Source organism: Vulpes lagopus, chromosome 8 (assembly GCF_018345385.1).
Source record: "Vulpes lagopus strain Blue_001 chromosome 8, ASM1834538v1, whole genome shotgun sequence".
In the NCBI taxonomy this organism is placed as follows: Eukaryota; Metazoa; Chordata; class Mammalia; order Carnivora; family Canidae; genus Vulpes; species Vulpes lagopus.
Window position 1 is genome coordinate 92,995,431 of NC_054831.1, and position 20,106 is coordinate 93,015,536.

General features: G+C 38.0%; 1 protein-coding gene across 30 annotated transcripts in view; it reads right to left on the reverse strand.

The window, feature by feature from the left end:
- Positions 1-20,106, reverse strand: part of ANKRD55 (ankyrin repeat domain 55) — a 519,390-nt gene that overhangs the window by 215,337 nt on the left and 283,947 nt on the right. The window lies entirely within an intron of this gene.

The following is a 20,106-nucleotide window of genomic DNA, read 5'->3' on the forward strand; positions in this document are numbered from 1 at the left end:
CCTACTCTTGTACTTAAAGGAAGAATACCTTTGTATGTGGGATAGAATCATAAGAACACACTTGGCTTTACTCTCACACAGATTTCCAGCTCAATGTTTGTCAGGTTAACTTAACCTCAGAGGATTCCAGTGTGTTCAAGGTAGGAAAAATGTTTATAATCAAATAATTTGGGGAACCACTGGACTGAACAAAATGGCAAATAATTTTCTTTATTGAAGAGCCATTAATAAATACGCTAGTATCCACTGTGACTCTTCAAGAGTAGTTGATTATCTTCTAAAAATATTTAACCTTGGAAGACTTTTCTTTATTCAGATATCTCTCAAGGAATCAAGCCAGTCAAATTTTAATAGAAATCTCGTTTCAGTCACACATACTCACTCTAGCACAAATCAGAACCTTGCTTTTGGTTAGTTGGTTGAATTCCATGACTGATGTCAATACGGACCAGATTCATAGCTAGTTCTAGTATCCTATTACACACAAGGCTGTCGTCAGGCTAGGAGATAAGGTGCACACATGAGCTTGTTAAAATCTAAAGCTCATAAAAAACCTCAGAAAACTTGTTATTTGATTACTAAAAGTTTTAAGCCGCAGCAAAACTGAAGATTCATGGGAGAAAGAGGAGTCTATGGGAAAGCAAAGCAGTTATCATAGTGACAAATTCCTTGAAATATTAAGAATGGAACTCTTATTTCCTGGCTTCCCTAAAGAGCCCCTTATGAATATGTCACCCAGGCATTTACCTAAGTTTTTATACCACATCTCAGGGATACTACAGCGTTAATACTGTAATGGTAAAAAAAATTATTTTGCTTATTTGAATTAAAATGATATTATTAATCTTGAAGAGATACCAAATTATTGTGGTTAATGTTTTCTGAGATAAAGAAGTTCAAATTAGAAGAGAATAATGGATCAGGATGCCTCCTGATAGACTCCAGGAGGCAAGACTTAGAGGCTGCTTCCTCTTCTGCACCCACAGGGCTGGAAGAGAAGAAAAAATGTAATAGAAAGGTGGGACAACTCACCAGTCTAACCAGGTCAGGCCAATTCTAGCCACAGGTTAGCTGAATTAGAACTGGCAACTTAAAGGACAATGGCGTGCATACTTTGGTCAATTTTATCAACTCAGTTATCCTCCTTTAAGAGGACTGAGAGCTACCTATATCTGAAATTTAGAACTGGAAGATATTTAGAGATAATTTAGTGCAAACTCCCATATTAGAAACTAGGAGACGTTGACCTAGAAAGTTTGTGAGATGTCCTAAGGGTAGCTTCTGGACTAAAGTACAGTATCTTTGAAAAGTAGACATTCCATGTGTTTTTCCACTATAACAATAAACACGTTTCCTAAAATTAATTAATTAATTTATTTATTTGAAAGAGAGAGCAAGAGTAGGGGGACAGAGCAAGAGGGAGAGAGAGAATCCCAAACAGACTCCCTGCTATGTGGGGAGCCCAATGCGGACTGGATCTCATGACCTAGAGATCACGACCTGACCCAAAATCATGAGTCAGAGGGTTAACCAGCTGAGTCACCCAGGCACCCCCCTGATAGCAGAACACAAATCTACAGATTTCCTATGGGTTTTTATAGCTAAGACAAACCTATGTATTTACTACAAATCATCTTACTTTAAGAGTCAGAGAATGTCTAGATGAAGGAAAAATGTGAAAAGATATAAGGAGTCGCTTTGGCCAGAGATGCAAACAATACAAGAAAAAGCTGACAGTAGTACTATGATTTGTACACAGACTCAATAGCTTCCTGCTAAAAGTAGGTGGTCTTCCAAAACGAGTGTCTCTCAGACACTTGGGTTAATAACAATTTCCTTTGAGATTTCTGCTTCTGGTCAGGATGTAGAAGGACGCTAAAGAGTATCCCTCCTTTAGTAACAACAAACAAGTCCCAGAAAAAATAAAAATTATACTTTTCTACGGGGCAGGGGAAGGAGGATGCATTCAATGAAGGCTTGATGAAGTTAATTCCAAGGGAAATAAGCTTTTCATAGGTAAGTAGAAAGCTGTGACAGCTTCTATATCTATGGATACCTGGTCTAAGTATAGACAGAAACTGGGTACAGATGGAGAGATCTTCCAGGGATGGAGGGAAATTGGCCAAGCATTATAAAACAATGTGTTCTGGCTAGAGGGTCTGGAATCTGAAGAATCCCAAAGGCAAGAACAGAACACTTGGATCAAAAATTCTTCTTCCGATACCACCACAATCCACCATAAGGTTTGCTGAGAAAAATAGCAATTGGGGGAGTGACTGTTAAGCAGAGAGAAATTGTACAACTCTGCACATTCTGGAGCCCTGCCAAAGTTTCGTCCAAAGGTAAACAAACTAAAAATATCTGAAACTTCAGCCAATCCTCACCCACCTTAACTACCAACAATATCAAATAGCAATTTGGGAAGAGGAAGGTGGAGTTAAATACAGGTGAACTTGATACAGTTAAAGCTGTGAGCCAGCATAAGAACATTCATATACAGTGTCCCAAAATCAGAATTATATTCATGCAAGAAAGCAAAACAAAATAAAAAAAAAAACCAAACTACATTTAAGAAAAAACAGCCATTAGAAACAGATTTGCAGATGACAGTTATTGGAAAAGGCAGAGAAGGACTTTAAAACAACTATTATAAATATATTAAATCATTAACTTAAAGGTGATTATGTTGAATAAAAAATGGATAAAAATACTTTTAAAATACAAAAAAAGGATAAAAATTAAAATTCTAAAAAAAGAATCAAGTGGAATTCTAGAGCCAAAAATCTAGAATCTTTAAAGGTTAAAAATCACTGGGTAAAATTAACACTAAATGGGAAACTGCCCAAGAAAGGATCAGTAAACTTAAAAACTGGTCAAAAGAAATTATTCAAAGTAAAAATGAAAGAGGAAAATTTTAAGGAAAAAAAGAGGATGTCAATAATTTGTGGGATAACACCAAGAGATCTATAAGCAATTAGAGTCCTTGCAAGAGTGGAAAAAAAGAATTAAGCAGAAAAAAATATTTGAGGAAATATGGCTGAAAACTTTTAAATTTTTGAAAATTATCAACCCACAGATTTAAGAATGTGGTCCAAGAAACTCAAAAAGTCTCTAAAGGAATGATGCAAAGGAAACTATATCTAGGTATATTATAGTCAAACTTCTGAAAACCACAGAGAAAATTTAGAAAGCATTAAGAAAAGAAAAAAAAAGACACATTACATACAGGGTAATAGCAACGTAAATGACAGTTAATGTCTCATTATAAATAAGGCAATTTAGAATACAATACAAAGAAATAACATCTTTAAAGTATTGAAAAGAAAAAAGAAAAGAAAAAATAAAAAATAAAACAAAACCTGTCAACCTAGCATTTTATATCCAGGAATATATCATTTTAAGATGATGAGAGCAAGCTCTCTCTCTCTATATATATATATATTATAGTGCAGGTATACTGTGACAAGTTATATCAGGTTTCATGTATCCAAAAATACCTTCAATGGCAAAGTATGAATAATAGTGACATTTATTCCATCCTTGCTGCTATTCCAGATGCTCTCTGCCTGTCCATTAGCAAAAAGCACTCCAGCTGATAGCCCATTTCCAAAGCAAAGAACATGGCAGAGCCATCCTTACTAGTTCTCAGCTCTGCATGAGCCAAGAGGAATCCTTTGAAACCTAGGCTGCAAGAAGAGCCTATTCTGATCTCTAGTCCACCCATATCAAATTGCACCTTTGACATAAGGAGGGCTTCCAGGGCAGAAAAACTGTAAATAGCTCCTCCAGAAATTTGAGGGAAAGCAGCTCCATTTTTGTCTTAGCATAGAGTGCACCTTCTTTGTGGGTCATTTACAGGCAGGGCAGCCTGGCAGACAGATCAGTCCTTCCAGCTGGGCTGATAGAAGAATTTAGAAGGCATGAGGAGTTTAGTGGCAGGGATATTTCAAATGTGTCAATGAACTGCATCTAAGAACTGGGGTTCAAGTGATTCCTATGTCCATACAAGATAATAGGAAAGGAACACAGAGAGTTCCTGGTTCACCTTGATTTAAGAATCAGAGCAGCATTCAAAAAGAACTATGGTAGAATAGCCAAATTCATAGAGACAGGAAGTAGAATCGTGGGTGCCAAGGCCTCAGAGAAAAGGAAATGAGGAGCTATTATTTAATGGGGATGAACTTTTAGTTTGGGAAGATGAGAAAAGTTCTGGAGATGGATGAGGGTGGTAGATGTACACCAATGCAAATATACCTAATGCCACTGAACTGTATGCTTCAAAATAGTTAAAAAGGTAAACTTTATATTATGTAGGTTTTACTATAATTTTTTTAAAATGAAAATAAAAAAACCATGATGAGTGAGTTTATTAGCTGTTGGCCCAAATTTGTTTGGAGAAATTTATAGGTCAATATTGGTTGTAGCATCTGGTAAACCTCATACACTTCCCTAGGGCATCACCCAGATTCTCTCAGCCACTATAAATATAAAGGATCTATATCTGTTTGAGGGGGGGAGAAGGGAAGATTGGGAGATCAAAAGATCAGTAAAACTAAATATGAAATTAGTATTAATATTCTGTGCCAGGCCTCATACTACCATTTTATTTATGCAGATACCTACTAGTCTGATTTTAAGAAGAATTCACATGTAATACCGGAAACCCTTGCAATCAACTTGATTAACATGCTTCAGGAGTAGCAGATATGTGTTGGTGAGATTTTGGGTCAGCTGGTTGTGAAAAAGGTAATTAAAAGTGTAGGTCACTTTCTCAAATTTTGAAGTGTAAGGATTTTTTTAAAAGAATAAAATTTTTCTCCTACCCCTGAGAATAAATCCATAGACCCTAGTTTGATGAACACTAATTTAAACAACTGAATCCTTCTTTCATGAAACTGCTGTGCAATTGCAAATTACCACTGCAGAAAGGACGTTTCATCTGATAAAGATAAAATTTTAAATTACCATTGTAATGAAAATACAAAATTTAATTCAAAAAAATTTATAATTCATGGACAACCCACTCCAACTCTGCTCAAGAACATGTTTAGGGACCTACCACTGTTTAAGAGATACTTTTAAAAAGTTTTGGGAGTATCTGACAGCCGTGATTGATGGGGGGAGAAAAGCAGAGAAAAGAATTAAAGGTTTTGGTAGTGATGATGATTCTCAACCAAAACACATTATTTTTAAAATGAATTTATGTCCTGAAATGGGAAGTAGGGTGAGGAAATAGATATGTGTATATATAGAGGGTGAAATAATTTTTAAGTGGCTTTTTATTTTCAGTAGATAGTAGGTGGCTTGATTTAGCACATTCAGCTATTTTACAAAAATGGTACCACTGAAAATATTCTTTAGCAACAAAACTTGGGGTGTCTCCATCTCAGCACCTCCATTCTTCTCAAAAAATTTGATTTGTGGCTACTTGTTTTGGAAATTTAGAGAAAACTGCCTTGTAAGTATTTACATGAGCAGATTTTGTTATCCCCTTGGGCTGTACAGCTGCCAGCCATTTATTATTGCCTCCTGGTCCATGGGCAGGTTTTTTTTTTCTTTCCCTTTCCCTTCTTGTGGTTCCTACAATAGAAATAATCATTTTTTAAAATGGAAAGGAACCCACTCCCTTTTCATAATCTCAGCTACAGATCTGCTTTTGATTTTGCATGCTTCATTTTGTTCCCTGAAGGATAATTTGGAGGTTTGAGTAATTAACCCAAGACTCATAGGAGGCCGTCTTTCGAAGGCGGGCAATTTTGCTGTGGTGGAGTCGGCTGCTGTCAAGCATTAACTTCTTAATAATAAAGCCTTTCAGACCCTCGACTATCCGCACAAAGATGCACTTGAAGCTAGTGGCTTGGCAGAGTGTAAGCGGACTACTTCTATTCTTTCTTTGGACAAAATAGTCCTCTTGATCTCTGGGTTGGAGCTATTTTTATTTTACTTCGGTTCTTTTCTGCTTTTTAACTTGGTGGGCAAGTCTTTCACTTATATTTTGATCCACTGCTTAATCTGTTGCCTTTTTTTCAAAAAGACCTGCAAAAAGACACCCTTTCTGATATCCAGTGACTAGCTCCCTCTTTCAGTATATTTAGAACCCTCCCTTTTTAGAAGAGCAGTGACTCAACTCCTGAACCAAATAAGAGTTTGCTTCTCTGATCACAGTACACTTCCTGCTATTAACATGAAATGGCTCTGGTGCAGCACTGGGGACCATCACACCTGCAATTAACAACCAAATTAGGATGTATCTTTTCTTGGCAAAGGGATCCACCAGAAATTTGAGGACAGCAGCTGCTCTCCCTCCCATTCCTACTCTCCTTTTAGTGCCCTCTCTCAAGCTCTTAGCAGAGAAGTGAACCAGAAATTTTTGTATTCTATTTGATAAATCAGTGTATTTTAACTGATTTGGCAAATACCTACTGAGTGCTTACTATGTAACACTGTGGCAGGCAGTGATCTTTTATTCACTTGTCCTCAGGGGTACTGTGCCTGGGACTTCTGAGCTTTGCAAAAGATTATGAAAATACTAAACCTAGTATATTTATATTATAATGTATGTAGCAATTACTTATATACATATATATGACAAAATTAATAAAACATTTAAGTAAATGTCCACCATTTACTTAATGGTGTAACATCAACCTAAAACATTAAAAAATCCCATTACATTCAAAAGCAGTTTATAGGTAGATTTCAGTTTATAGATATTTTTACTCACTTTTCTTTTTTTAAGATTTTATTTATTTGAGAGAGAGAGAGAGAGAGAGGGAGGCAAGGAGGGAGTTCGAGCAGGGGGAGGAACAGAGGGAGAGGGACAAGCAGACTCTGCACTGAGCTCAGAGCCCTATGTTGGGATTTGATTTTATGACCCTGAGATCAGGACCTGAGCCACAATCAAGAGTTGTACACTTAACTGACTGAGCCACCCAGGCACTCCTAGATTTTTCTCACTCTTCAAAGATTCCCAAATATTCTACTTGTAAAGAAAATTAATTTTTCATGGCCGAATAATTTTATAAGCATATTCATTTTATTTTTAAAACTATTTCCAAAAAATTGTTTAAATTATAGTTACTGTGAGATGTATAGGTATCAAAATGCTCAATTTGGTAAAAGTTGCTAAAGGCTTTAAAGAAGCCCAGTGAGAGCCCAGGCGAGCTTCAGGGGTGTCAAAATAGGAGGCCTCTGCCACTCAGACGTTTTTAATCCCAGGTGGACAGACATGGCTAGTGCACTAGTAAAGGGAAATACAAAAGATGTATTCTACTTGAGGTCCTGGTATTGTCTGTACAACTTGATATCCTTTGGAATATTTGAAGACAACTGTCATGCCAACCCAAAAGGCCTTTCTTTTTCCTTCTTTCTGTTCCTTATATAATATCATTCTGGTTACTTCCTCTTGATCGTACCCCAGCTTGTAGGGCACCACACTCCAGATGTGGTAAAAACAAGTACAAAGTATGTGGGAGTCTTGCCACCTCACTCAAGTTTTATTCTTATATTAATTCAGCCACAGGGTGTTTTGCATGAATACTGGGTTTGTCCACAACTGAAACACAACAGCTCCCAGGTCCTTTTCACATCAGTGGTGCCAGGCAGATTATCCTCAACAGGTATTTGTGAAGGTGGCTTTCTAAAGGTTTTTGCATTTATATTTGCTAATTCCCACTCCCCTCAAAAAAACAAACCTTGATTTTGTTATCTGGCATAGTTATTCTCCCTCTCAACTTTGTGCCAGCTTAAATCTGGTAAACTTGCCTTCTGTACTGGAGAAGACAGAGATGATTGAGTATAGAATAAGGGACTATACCTTAGGGATCACCCAAAAATTATGTCAGTCCCTGTGGTTAGCTTGTACTGTCAGCTACAAAATTGAACAATGGTACAATTCTCTATTTTGGCAATGGAGATACCAAAAATTATTTCTTTAATGCTTGACTGAAATAACAACATTCTGACTTTCAAAAACTATCCAAGCAGGAATATTGCTTCTGTAGTTTTGATCTGCAGTTAGTGTTCTACATCACATAATTTTAACATTACATGATCCAGAACTCATAGGTACTGACTCATTATTACATTTCTTTATAGAGACAAGATGTCTGAGTCTAGGATGATGAATTAAAATTTATGTGATGCCAAAGAATGGATCAGTATAGATAATGGCACTACACCACTCATGGTGTATAGCTGGATGGGACTTAAACAGGTCATTTCATCATCCCTGTGCCCCTGATTAAGTCAAACCCCAAGTCTGTCTTCATCTCCCTTAGGTATTTATTTTTCTATCTCCTTCCAAATTCTGTGTAAATGACACATTTTCAGAGTGGTCACAGACATCCTAATTTTTAAAGTTTTAAGAATAGTGTCCAATTCAATACTCCTTGTCTGGCTTTGCCTTTTGACCTGGATCTAAAGTAATTGGATCTCTGATAAATACTTAATGGCTTTGGGGACATGCAAAGAAGTGTGGGTCCTGCTCTGGATTAAAGGGCTCAGGAATCCAGGGAAGGCGCCACATTCCCTGGCTGTGTTAATTAGCCATGCCTGTTGCTAATAAGTGTCTGGGGATATTTTACAGGATCACAGAAGCAATTTATGATGCCCCGAGTGGGAGGGAGAAATATCCTGGCTTTATGAATCTCATAGAAAAGAACTTTGCCTTCTCTACAGAATCATTCTTCTTAAAATTTAGATTTTTTTTAAAAACCAGAACAGCAGAATACAGAAATCAAACCTCTGTAATTCAGAATGAATTATGGAAATGTATTTCTCTTTCCCCAGTTGTGTAATTCAATTTAGTGTCCTTATCCTTCAACAAAACCCTGACTATTATTAGCTGAAAGCATGAGTTTATAATCATTTTTTAAAATTCTGTGGACCTCATCCATGGAATTTATTTGCTCTTCAATACTATCTTTCCCTTGAGGGACTCATTACTCATTTACACATCTAGAAAATAAATAATGTGCCATTAACTGGGGGAAAAAATGTGGCCTCCAATTCAAGGCACCAGGATATGCTATTTTTCCTTCTCTTTCTTCCACACCCCCCTCCCAGCTTTTTTTTTTTTTTAACAAGACAAGCATTTGGAAACAGAATACTTTAAAAGGAAAAGATCAGAACTTGTTTTTCAATGAGTTGGGAACAACAGGCACCATTGTAGCCCAAAGCAAGGGTCCCATATTCAATTCAGGGGGGGGAAATCCATAACAAACTATTATGTGTAAGCTTCAAGATTTAGATTAAATATTCTTAGGTTCCAGATAGATTCCAATTTCTTTCTTCAGGGTATATCTATTTCCAAATTTAATCATAACTTTTTTTTTTTTAAGACATTGGTATTCTGATAAATTAAAAACATTGGTAGTAATCATTTAAGGAGAAATAAGGGCATACATCCACAACAGCTATTCGTTTGTGGCCCAACTGGCACCATAGGGAACATTCTTCCCAGCATTCTCTGGGTTGGGGAGAACAGGACTTAATCTGCTTTCATCAAAGGATCAGGATCTAGCTTATCATAAACTACAGCATGAATTCTGTGTGTGTATGGCCTCTATATCAAAGGACAGGCATTCCCAGACATACAATCATTAATCTTGTAGGCATCTCAGGAGTGCAAATGATTGATTCCATCTGTGTTGATTGAAGTGGCTACCCTGGGCCTCCCTGGAGACAAGGGTAGAACTACTGAAGCTGTCAAGTTTTGTTCTCACAGAGGACCAGGGATGATGTTAAAAATAATAATATCTAACATTTAGGGAAAATTTATTTCATGCCAGGCACTGCTTTCAACACTTTATGGATATGAACACACTTATTCCTAACAATGTGTTAGGAGGCACATGAATATTCCTATTTTATGGACAAGGGAATGGAGACACAAAGAAGTTAGACTACTTCCCAAAAGCAAGAGATTAGCGAGAGCCCAGGTGGTCTGACTTTAGAGCAGCATTATTCAAAAGGTACATGTGAGGCACATATGTCATTTTAAATGATCTTGGGCACATTAAAAAAAAAAGTAAACTGACATCGATGAAATTAATTTTAATAATATGTTTTCTTTAGTTCCGGGTATCCCAAATATTATCATTTCAACATGTAACAACAGAAAAATTATTAATGAGATATTTTATATTTTTAAACTAATTCCTTGTGTATTTTACACTTACAGCACATCTCAGTTTATTTATTTATTTTTTTTTAATTTATTTATGATAGGCACACAGTGAGAGAGAGAGAGAGAGGCAGAGACACAGGCAGAGGGAGAAGCAGGCTCCATGCACTGGGAGCCCGATGTGGGATTCGATCCCGGGTCTCCAGGATCGCGCCCTGGGCCAAAGGCAGGCGCCAAACCGCTGCGCCACCCAGGGATCCCCCACATCTCAGTTTAAACTAGCCATGTTTCAAGTGCTTGATGCCACATGTGGCTGGCGTCCATGGATCTTGAATCAACTTTCTAAATATCCTCATTTTACTGCAAGTAATGTATGTTGCCCTGCAGTATTACTCTTCTCTTTAGTTGGAGGCAGCTTCTAAATGTGTGGTTTCTGGGAGAACTGGAAGAATCAGACCCCTTCTATCTATTTGGAGTCTCTATGGATGTTACAAGAAGGCCTGGCTCTAGGATGACAAAGCCCCTCTGGTTGATAGAAGCAGTTTCCACTCACCCCTCAGGCCACAAATTCCATACCCACACATGATGGCCCTGCATTTCCTTCTCAAACTCTCTGTGGGCTCCCTGGGAACACAGGGCACACAGGAGAGACTGCCCCTACACGCAGTTCTTGGTTGTGTGCACTTGGCAAGGTCAGGTGGGCTCAGCCTGGGTGTTTCTGTCAGAAGGGAAGTGAGAACAGGACCTTCAGGAGGTGTGTCCTGGGTGGTCCTGTGCCAGCCCGAGACTGTTCTGGACAGAGAATGATGTTCCATGTGCTCATCACTGCTAGCATAAAAAAGGCAGAGAGGCAGTCTCTAGTCCTTAGTTCCCTGGGTGGTATGAGTTATATTTTTCTCTCTGTTTCTCCTCTTTTTCTGAAGATAGTCTTCTCTGGGACTCATTGGTTTGCCTTCAGGTGGTAGTCTCTATAACTGGATGTCTTACTCCTGGAAGGAGAGGGCTGCAGGGAAGTGAGTGCTCTGATGGACCAGGTGGGCTTTTGAGGATAGGACACTAGGCAGTGGTCAGGGGATCAGGGTAGTCTCCCGAAGTGTCCTAGGTGGCTGATGGTTAACTAGTAGGGGAGGGTCAAAGAAGTGTCAAGAGGGTTCCTTCCAGTCAGAGAGAGCAGAACCTGTTACTGGATCGCCAGCTCTTTTACACCTAACAGATGCACACTCGTTCTGTTATGCTCTGAAGCTGTTTCAGAAACTGTGGTTTCTGCCCCTACCCTGACCTTCTCAGCCCTGCTCACAGCTGTACATGGAGGATACAACAGGAAGGAAAAGATGATCGGGGTAGGTAAATGTATTATTTCCGTATTTGTATCTGGAAAAGTATTTTCAAACTTCTTTGATTATAATTCACTGTAAGCAACATTTAAATTGGTACAACAATTTTGAAGAAACTGTTAGACAGTGTCTACTAATGCTGAAGCTTCACAAACCCAATGACCCAGCAATTTCATTCCTCACTAGATCCCCTGGCCAACAGAGATATGGACATATGTCTACCAAAAGACACATCGTAGTAAGTTCATAGTAGTACTCTGTAATAGTAAAAAAAAAAAAAAAAAAAAAAGTGGACACGACCCAAAGATCACCCACAAGAAACTGGTTTGAACAATTATGTGTGGTCATACACTATGCAATATGTATATTGTATCCAATTCACTACTGAGAATGAGCAAATCACAGCTATGTTATATATTATATGGTTATATATCTCAAAAATAGTGCTGAGCAAAAGAAGGTAGACACCAAAGACACAACAGAACACATATGACATCATTTCATTTACACAAAGTTCAAAAGAGGCAACTACTCTGTCACATATCAGGCTACAATACTGCAATCAACAAGTAACATATATAAATGAATTGAAAGGATAAAGAATTCCTATTCCTACTTTATGTAGTATACGCTGATTTTTTTTTTCGAAAACCTAGTTGCTACCCACTCAATGGATTTTATAATCTTTAATGGACTGTCACTTGTAGTTTAGAAAACACTGTTATTAATGTAGGTTAGGGTCTCAGACTAGCCCAGAGGCTACCTAATTTCTCTATGCTTCGGTTTCCTCCTCTATAAAACGAGGATAATAATGGTACCCTCTCATGGGGTAGCTGTGAGGATTGGATGAGTTAATGCACATTAAGAGCTTAGCACAATGCCTGGCACATGTTTACACACATGCTTTTATTAGTGGTTTTATTTCTAATACTTTCAGGTCTTTCTTCAGGCAAGTAAACTTTTTAAATCCCTGCTCCATACTGATAATGTAAACTAAACTAACTTCCAGCAGAGACTTAGATATGACTCTTTGCTCCAAGGAAGCCAGGTTCCCAGTGATTAGGACTTCTGGGATTTCCATCTAGAAGTGGGCTTCTTTAAAAAGTTGTTTCTGTGTTCCCACATCACTTTCCACTGGGCTGCTTTCTTGTCTGCTCTGATCTTTTAGGCAGGGCCTGAGATCATTTGGGCATGTACAGTGCAACTGTATTTGCACAACTCTTGTTTTTTAAGAAGTCATCTTAGCTTGGGAAGTGTTGGCGACAGCTAAGAGCAACCCTCCTGTTTGGCCAGGGGATCTGACCAGCCCCCATCGGCTTCCTTCAACAACAAGCGCTTTATGCTCCATGCAAAAAGACCAGCTGTCAGTTTAAATTTCCCTAATCCAGCCAGATCCCAACTCGGCCAATCAACAGTCGCTATCTGGGGGAAGCCCATCTGTGAAATGCAGCAGTGCCCTTACTGGAATGACATGTCATAAAAATTAGTTTGGGCACTAATCTAAGGAAGCTTTGTGCTGAGTGGAGGGACTGCAAGGTCCCGGCTGGTGTCCTTCCCTTTGCCAAAAAGCTGGACCCAGATGAGGAGTGCAGAGCTTGAAAATAAAGCAAGCGCCTTCACCTCCTGCCCCATCCCATTTGATGTCCTCAGCGATAAAGGAGAAACCTTAACCACTCCCTCAAGTGTTCTCTCCCAGGCAGCCCATACTCTGTCATGCAAGGGGGCTGGCTAAAAGGATGAGTGGATGAAAATGTATCAACATTGCTAGGTTTCATTTTTTGGGGGGTGGAGGGGTGTTATTGTGGCTGTCCTTTGTTTTCTAGCTGCATGGTTACACATGCCAACACATGTTGGCCCAATTTGTTTAAAAAGGACACACAATTTCATCCTAAGAAAGATTCTTCTGGTGTGACTTTCCCTTCTCACGTCTGGAAGAACAGTTGTTCCCAAAATATGTTTTCTTAACTATTGAAAAAAATAAAGACTTTCATTTTGCTATGTCTTAATGGTCCAGGTAACTTTTTCCTCCTGAGACCACCTCTCCTAACCTGTTTGCTTTCTCTCAATTTATACCACACCCTGCCTTTACTACTTCCCCTTTTTAAAAAATTTCCTGGACTCTTTCCTCCTTTTAGCCTCCATCACACAACCATGGAGAGACTTTGGGGATGGGTGGCCAATGGCTTGGCAGGGGGCAGAACCAAACTTGATATGCCAGGTTTACCAGTTCTGGTCCAGGCATGCTGGGCATGGCCAGAAATGAGAGGAGCCCCACTTCAAAGATCCTGCAAAAGAGGGTGGCGGTGAAGACTGAGGAGACAGGAAATGGTTTGCACATGTGAAATGCTGCTATTCATGGCAGAGTATGAATGCATATACATAGAAGGCACCAGCATAGCAAAGGCATGGAATTGGCATACAACTCCACATGCAGTGTTTGGGAATCTTCTTTCTACTATTTCTCCATGTTTGAATCATATGTATTCAGTTTTCCCAAGATGTTTATCGAGGGTGTCCTACCTTGTCTGCATTGTTCCAGGTGTCTAGGGATATGTTTCGTCAAAGACAATTCATCAGTTAGGCTGCCTGGAAGTGTGCACAAGGCTGACTCTGACCAATTAAAACGTAAACTTTATAGAAAGGAGCTCAAAGGATCTGGAGCAGGCCTCTTTACATCCTTAATTGACTGAATAATGTGCTTCATCTGTGCCATTTTAAAAAATCACCACGCCATGAATCACAAATTTTGAATTGTATTTTCAGACAATCACATGAGCATTTTCACACTTGCCCATTTTTATGTAGTTTAACTCCCACTTTAAGAGATTTGGGGATCTTTCCTGAAAGTACAGATCTTGTCCAAGAAGTTTAGATATATGAGTCTTAGAGTAAAACTAGAAAAAAAAATAAAAAGTTTATCACATTCTTATATTAAAAATAAAAACTTACAGATTTTCTTAGACATCTTTTCCTCATAATATTCAGAACATTTTCTAACTTATTTTTTTATTTTAAATTAAGCTTTGGAATAAAGAGAACTAAACAATGTTTTGGCCGCGTCTTTTCTCTAAGGCAACGTAATTAATCAGATTGCCATTTTAGGTCAGCCAACTCTGGGCAGCCAGCTTTATAGTTTGAGGGATCCAGAGAGTATTTTCTAAGAACTCTGTACATACATTACATATTAGACCAAAAGACAAGCAATCAATCTGTGAGTTAAAACCATATGCTAATGCAATTTTATATGGTGAAATTTGTTTGTTTATTATGCTAAACTAAAACTTTCATGACATTTTAGAAATAGATTATAACATCATCTAAAGCAAGACTGAAATGAATTAAAGCCAACGGGTGGGAGGAGCAGGGGAGAAAGGAGAAAGAGAGGCGATAGACACAATGTTTAATCTCAGGGTGGAAATCTAGTGAGCTTGGGGGAAGACTAGATTAAAATATTTTTTACTCATTCATTCATTCATTCATTCACTCACTCATTTGCTTCTTCACTAAACACCACTAAGGCCTCATTAACACAGTACCAGACAGTGTATGCTCAAGTTAAGCTTAATATTACTCCTAATCTCATGTGATCCCTTTCAAGCTACCCTTCCATCCCTTCCACTACAGCTGACTCTCTCTCTCCTTGGATGCGGTCCTTTTCTCAACACTCCACTCAGTTGCTCCTAACCTCCTCTACGTACTCTACCTCTCTGCCTTTGCTTCATTATTTTCAGTTCATTTTTCCAGACTTCACACTTCTTTTCCCAGCCTTAGCCTCAAGTAAATAATTTGTATTGAGCTCCTAATCTTATACCTAAGAGTAGGAATCTTGAGGAATGCAGAGCTCCCTCTAGTTTATATGTGGTAACCCACATGAAGTTCACTGGTTTCCTTGCAGGAAGAGTGTTCCCTCCCCAAATGTAAGACAGAATATCAGAAACAAAGTACAATCTCTGGAGTGTTGGTTTTGGAAATAAAATGATAGGTTTGTTTTTTAATTTGTTTAGTGTTGGTTTCATTTATTTTTATACAATAATGTATTTCTAATAATATACTGGCCTTTAATGGAGAATTTGATTACAATAAACTTTGCTTCTTAGATATTTTTCAGCAAGGCTTACAGTCATCCAACAAGAGATACATATATCCATTCACTCATGCACATCCTACTTTCAAACTAATCTTCTCCAATGTATTTTTCAAATGCTTGAATTGTGTTTCTTTCTATTCAGAAACTTATGTGATGTCTAGTGTATAAGAAGAAGTATAAGATGCGACCAGGAGCTATGATTCATGGAGGGAATTTAGACAACATATCACAGTGCATAGTACCAGTTGGCTGACCCATGCAATGAAAGCTACAGGAGTTTGTGGGATGAAAAACCACTGGAAGTTTTTTTAAGGAACTGAGATTTAAGTCTTGAGACCAAGACTCAGGTGGTTATAAAAGAGAGCAGAGACAGTCTGGATGAATGTGAAAAGCTACCCACCCCAGGAAAGCCCGCCCCAGTGGTTGTTGATTACTTGTAGTTCTGTGAGTACCTCCTGGGCTTAAACAGTCTCTATGTCGGCGACTTGAATGCATGTTCTTTAGCACAGGCTTATAAAAACAAAGATGAGCCAAGGTATGTTTTCAACTTTTTGAAACTGATTGACAACTCTTAGAAGTCTGACTTGGTATTACAGGTTTAATGTACTCATTAACAAACACGTGGGTAGTGATTTATCTCTGCTAATATTAAGAACTCCTGAATCTAAAAAAAAAAAAAAAAAAAAAAAAGAACTCCTGAATCTTGTAATTATCATCAATAATTTTACATAGGGTATTTTATCTATCTTGATACACAGTAACCTTGGAAAAGATAACCAGAAAGAAGTGACATTTGTAAACCGTTGAATTTTGAATAGGGTTAGCAACAGAAACAAATAATTTTCTAATTTGCAAGAAATGTTGTTCCACTATTCTGCAGAACTAGTCTTTCTTACACCCATGGGATTGTGAAATTCTTGCAAGCCGTCAAGTCAGGAAGCATTTCAAATAGAAAGAGGAACTTAAAAAAAATGTATCCCTGGGGAAAGTTTTTTTCCCTCCCCCTGCTCCGAAAGGACACATAATTCATTTCAGCTGCTCTGTATTTTCATGGCATCATCAAATAAAAAAGTAAAGAAAAACTGAGATCTTAGGGAAAGGCATCAACTGTAGAGGCAAAAGTAATTTTCCTTTGGTGAGGTCTAATGAACCTTCAGTGTAAGATAAACAAGATTTTATTAGTCACCAATATTTTGTGGGAATCTTGAAACATCTGAATTAAATTTTTTCTTAAAATTACCTGAAGTTAGCCAATGAACTGATTACTTTAAAAGATCTTTGACAATATTGAATTAAGTCTTCCAAACTTTTCCTATATCCAATTAGTCTTTCTTTATGGTGCATGTTTTATGGTTTGAAAACATGTTTTATGGTTTGAAATCACTACATAAAGCAATTTTGAATTTGTCACACCTACAAAAAAGATTATTGAGTTCCCACCATATACAAGAGTCCTGATAAAAAGACTACCCAAAAGGAATTAACAATTTAGTTGGAGAGGAAATAACCAAATAAAATCCCTGTATAAAGGACATAAGGGTACATTTTTGGTGTGTTTAGAATATAGTTTCTGTTTTAGCAGATCTTGGTCATCTTTGGGCTATAGCCAGATAAAATATGGTATGGCTTCTCTTACCTAGGATAAGGCATAGCTTCTGAGTGTTTGGGGGCGTGAGGTTAGGATTCCTACGCTAGGATTGATTTTTCATAGGGACCATTTGAAAGACAGACTGAAAAATGGCCAAAGGGAATAGGCTGAGATTGGTCACATATCTCACTTGTTCATTCATTTAGTAACCATATTCCACGAACTGATGGGTCTTATAAAAGAGGCAGAGCACCAACTAAGTGCCTAGTACATAACAGGTATTCAATAAACATTTACTAAATTGAGTTAAAGATTCATTTTTTGAGTTTCATCCAAAAATGAGCCTTGCCTTCAGAGAGTTTATAATCTATGAGAGAGGCTGCATTTAGTCAAATAATTGTAATACAAAGAAGAAAGTGGATTCCATGAAAGAGATACAGATAGAGAACTTGGTGGATACTGGGAGAACCAATGTTGCTTCTAGTTGGTAGCAGATAACACTACAGGCTACACTTTGGGGACAAAGAGATATGTGAGTTGGACACGGAAGGAGGGGTTGGATGTTGATATACAGTGATGAAGGGAGGGACTCTGTAGGTAGAAGAAGAACATGAGCCGAGGCTCAGAGGTAAAACAATGTGGAACTTGAATAGGGAAGCTCACTTTGGGTATTAAAAGAATGGAAAAAAAAAGTTTGAAAATGTATAGTAAGTTCAAATATTGATAGCTCCTAATACCATACAAAGAGTTTGAACCCAGAACTGAAGATAAAGAAACATTACTCAAGATCATTTTCTATCTCTATGTAATAGCTTTCTATTTCTAACAGAGAAAAAGTTTGTATTGTATATTGAGTTTCTTTAAGCATCCCTATAAGAAATCTCAGTATGTTGGTTGTATTAGGTTTTTTGGGAAAAATCTTGTCTTAGAATCCTGTGGTTTCTGTGTTCCCTTAGAATCACCTTTGGCCCTAAGGAGTTCCCGCTTTAGCCTACTCTGCTCACAAGGGATCTACCATTCACTCTTCCAAGAAAATTGCTGCTAATGTTTTGACTATAAAAGATATGGGTGTCAATCATCATTCAATGTCTCTAGCAGATGAGAGACTTCACTTCTAGTGTAAGTCTTTACTAGGTTCCCTGATCAGAAGTGGTTCTTCAGTAATGAAGGTGAATTGCCTTTTGCTCATGGTTGGTCACTGTGGACCTTTGTCTGCAGTGCTATTGGAGAACCTCTGATGCTCTTCAGTCACTGCGCCACTCTGATATATTCTCCTGCTTTTAAGGCTGAATCTCCTCAACCTGATAGTAATTATATGTTGATTACCTATATATTATTGAATTGTGGCAGCAGCTACATCAATATTTTTTTTTAATTTTTTAATTTATTTATGATAGTCACAGAGAGAGAGAGAGGCAGAGACACAGGCAGAGGGAGAAGCAGGCTCCACGCACCGGGAGCCCGATGTGGGATTCGATCCCGGGTCTCCAGGATCGCGCCCTGGGCCAAAGGCAAGCGCCAAACCCCTGCACCACCCAGGGATCCCCAGCTACATCAATATTAAATAACTACTGTTTACTAAGCACTCACTGTATTCTAGGTTGCTGACAGGGCATAATCACCCAACAAGACAGAGACAAGACTATAACCATTATCCACATTTATCAAGGACAAAAGCAAGGCTCTAAGACTGATGAAATGTGCCCATAGTCTTACAGAAGGAAGCAGCAATTAGGCCATGGCATTCTGATGGGAAAGTCTGGGCAAACTACCTCTCTGTAAACAGAGAGATCTTCCAACTGCTATCTCTAACCTTCCCACCTCCAATTCACTTCTACAGAGAAGTAGATTGTGCAACTAGAACACTGGCCTGGGCCTTTGGTCCCACTTCTTATCTGACAGCCAGTTATCATCTACTTCTCAGGAATGTCTTTCTACACCACTGCTTTCAACATTTCACAACGAGAAAGCAATGGAGTTTCTGTGATGCCTACTCCTGGGACCTAGAGACCACAAATCAAGGCTGAACTTTGCCTGATTGTCACTGTCAATTCACTATTTTCTTTATAATCTACTAGCTTTGGGGGACTTTAAAATCTTAAGATATATCTTAACCCTTTTTCCAGAGCATTTAATTTTTTCAGACCTTTAAAATAGTTTTGTTCTTTCTTTGTCCTTGATCATCTAAACTTGTACAACTAGAAATGTTTTCCCAGCCCCAATCCTTATCCTTCCTAGGACTTCATTGCTTTAGTGGTAATTTTCTGAAATCACCTAATCTTTCTATATATCTCTACAATTTGGGGGACTGATACCCAGTAATGACTATAACTATTCTAGTGGAGATTCCAGCAACTGTGTCCAAAAAGGGATCTCTGTCTTCATATCTAACTTCCTCATATATGGCTATCACTTGGCAAATCCAACCTTTCTTGAGGCTTTTCTTCGTATCATCATCCCTAAGTATCACTGTCATTCTCATCTTTCTTCTTTTGCCAAAATAAGATGATATTCCTCTAGATTTATTTATTGGACTAATCAAATATCTCTATGCACAGTGAATGGAAAACACATTGAATTAGATACCTAAGACACAAAAACAACAAGAAGAAATAAAATATCAGAAGTATTTCCCCAAAAAGATCAGATGAAAAAGTTGTCTTTTATCAGTTCTTTTTTTTTTCTTCTTTTATCAGTTCTGAAGGTAATTTACCATACCTACCATAAAGTCTCTGCTTGATACATAAAACATTTGGAGTAATCATAATGGAGCTTCACTTCTTCTCATCAGATTATGGGCCCAAGAGAGCAGGAAAAGCTCTGCCATGCATATTTACACTCAACAAAACTCCATGGCCATTTCTGCCTTCCTTTAATCCATCCCATCTGTTTCTTACTCAATCATGCCTTCTTTTAGTCATTCAACAAAAAATACATGTGTATTATGATCCAGAAACTATATGCTAGTCTG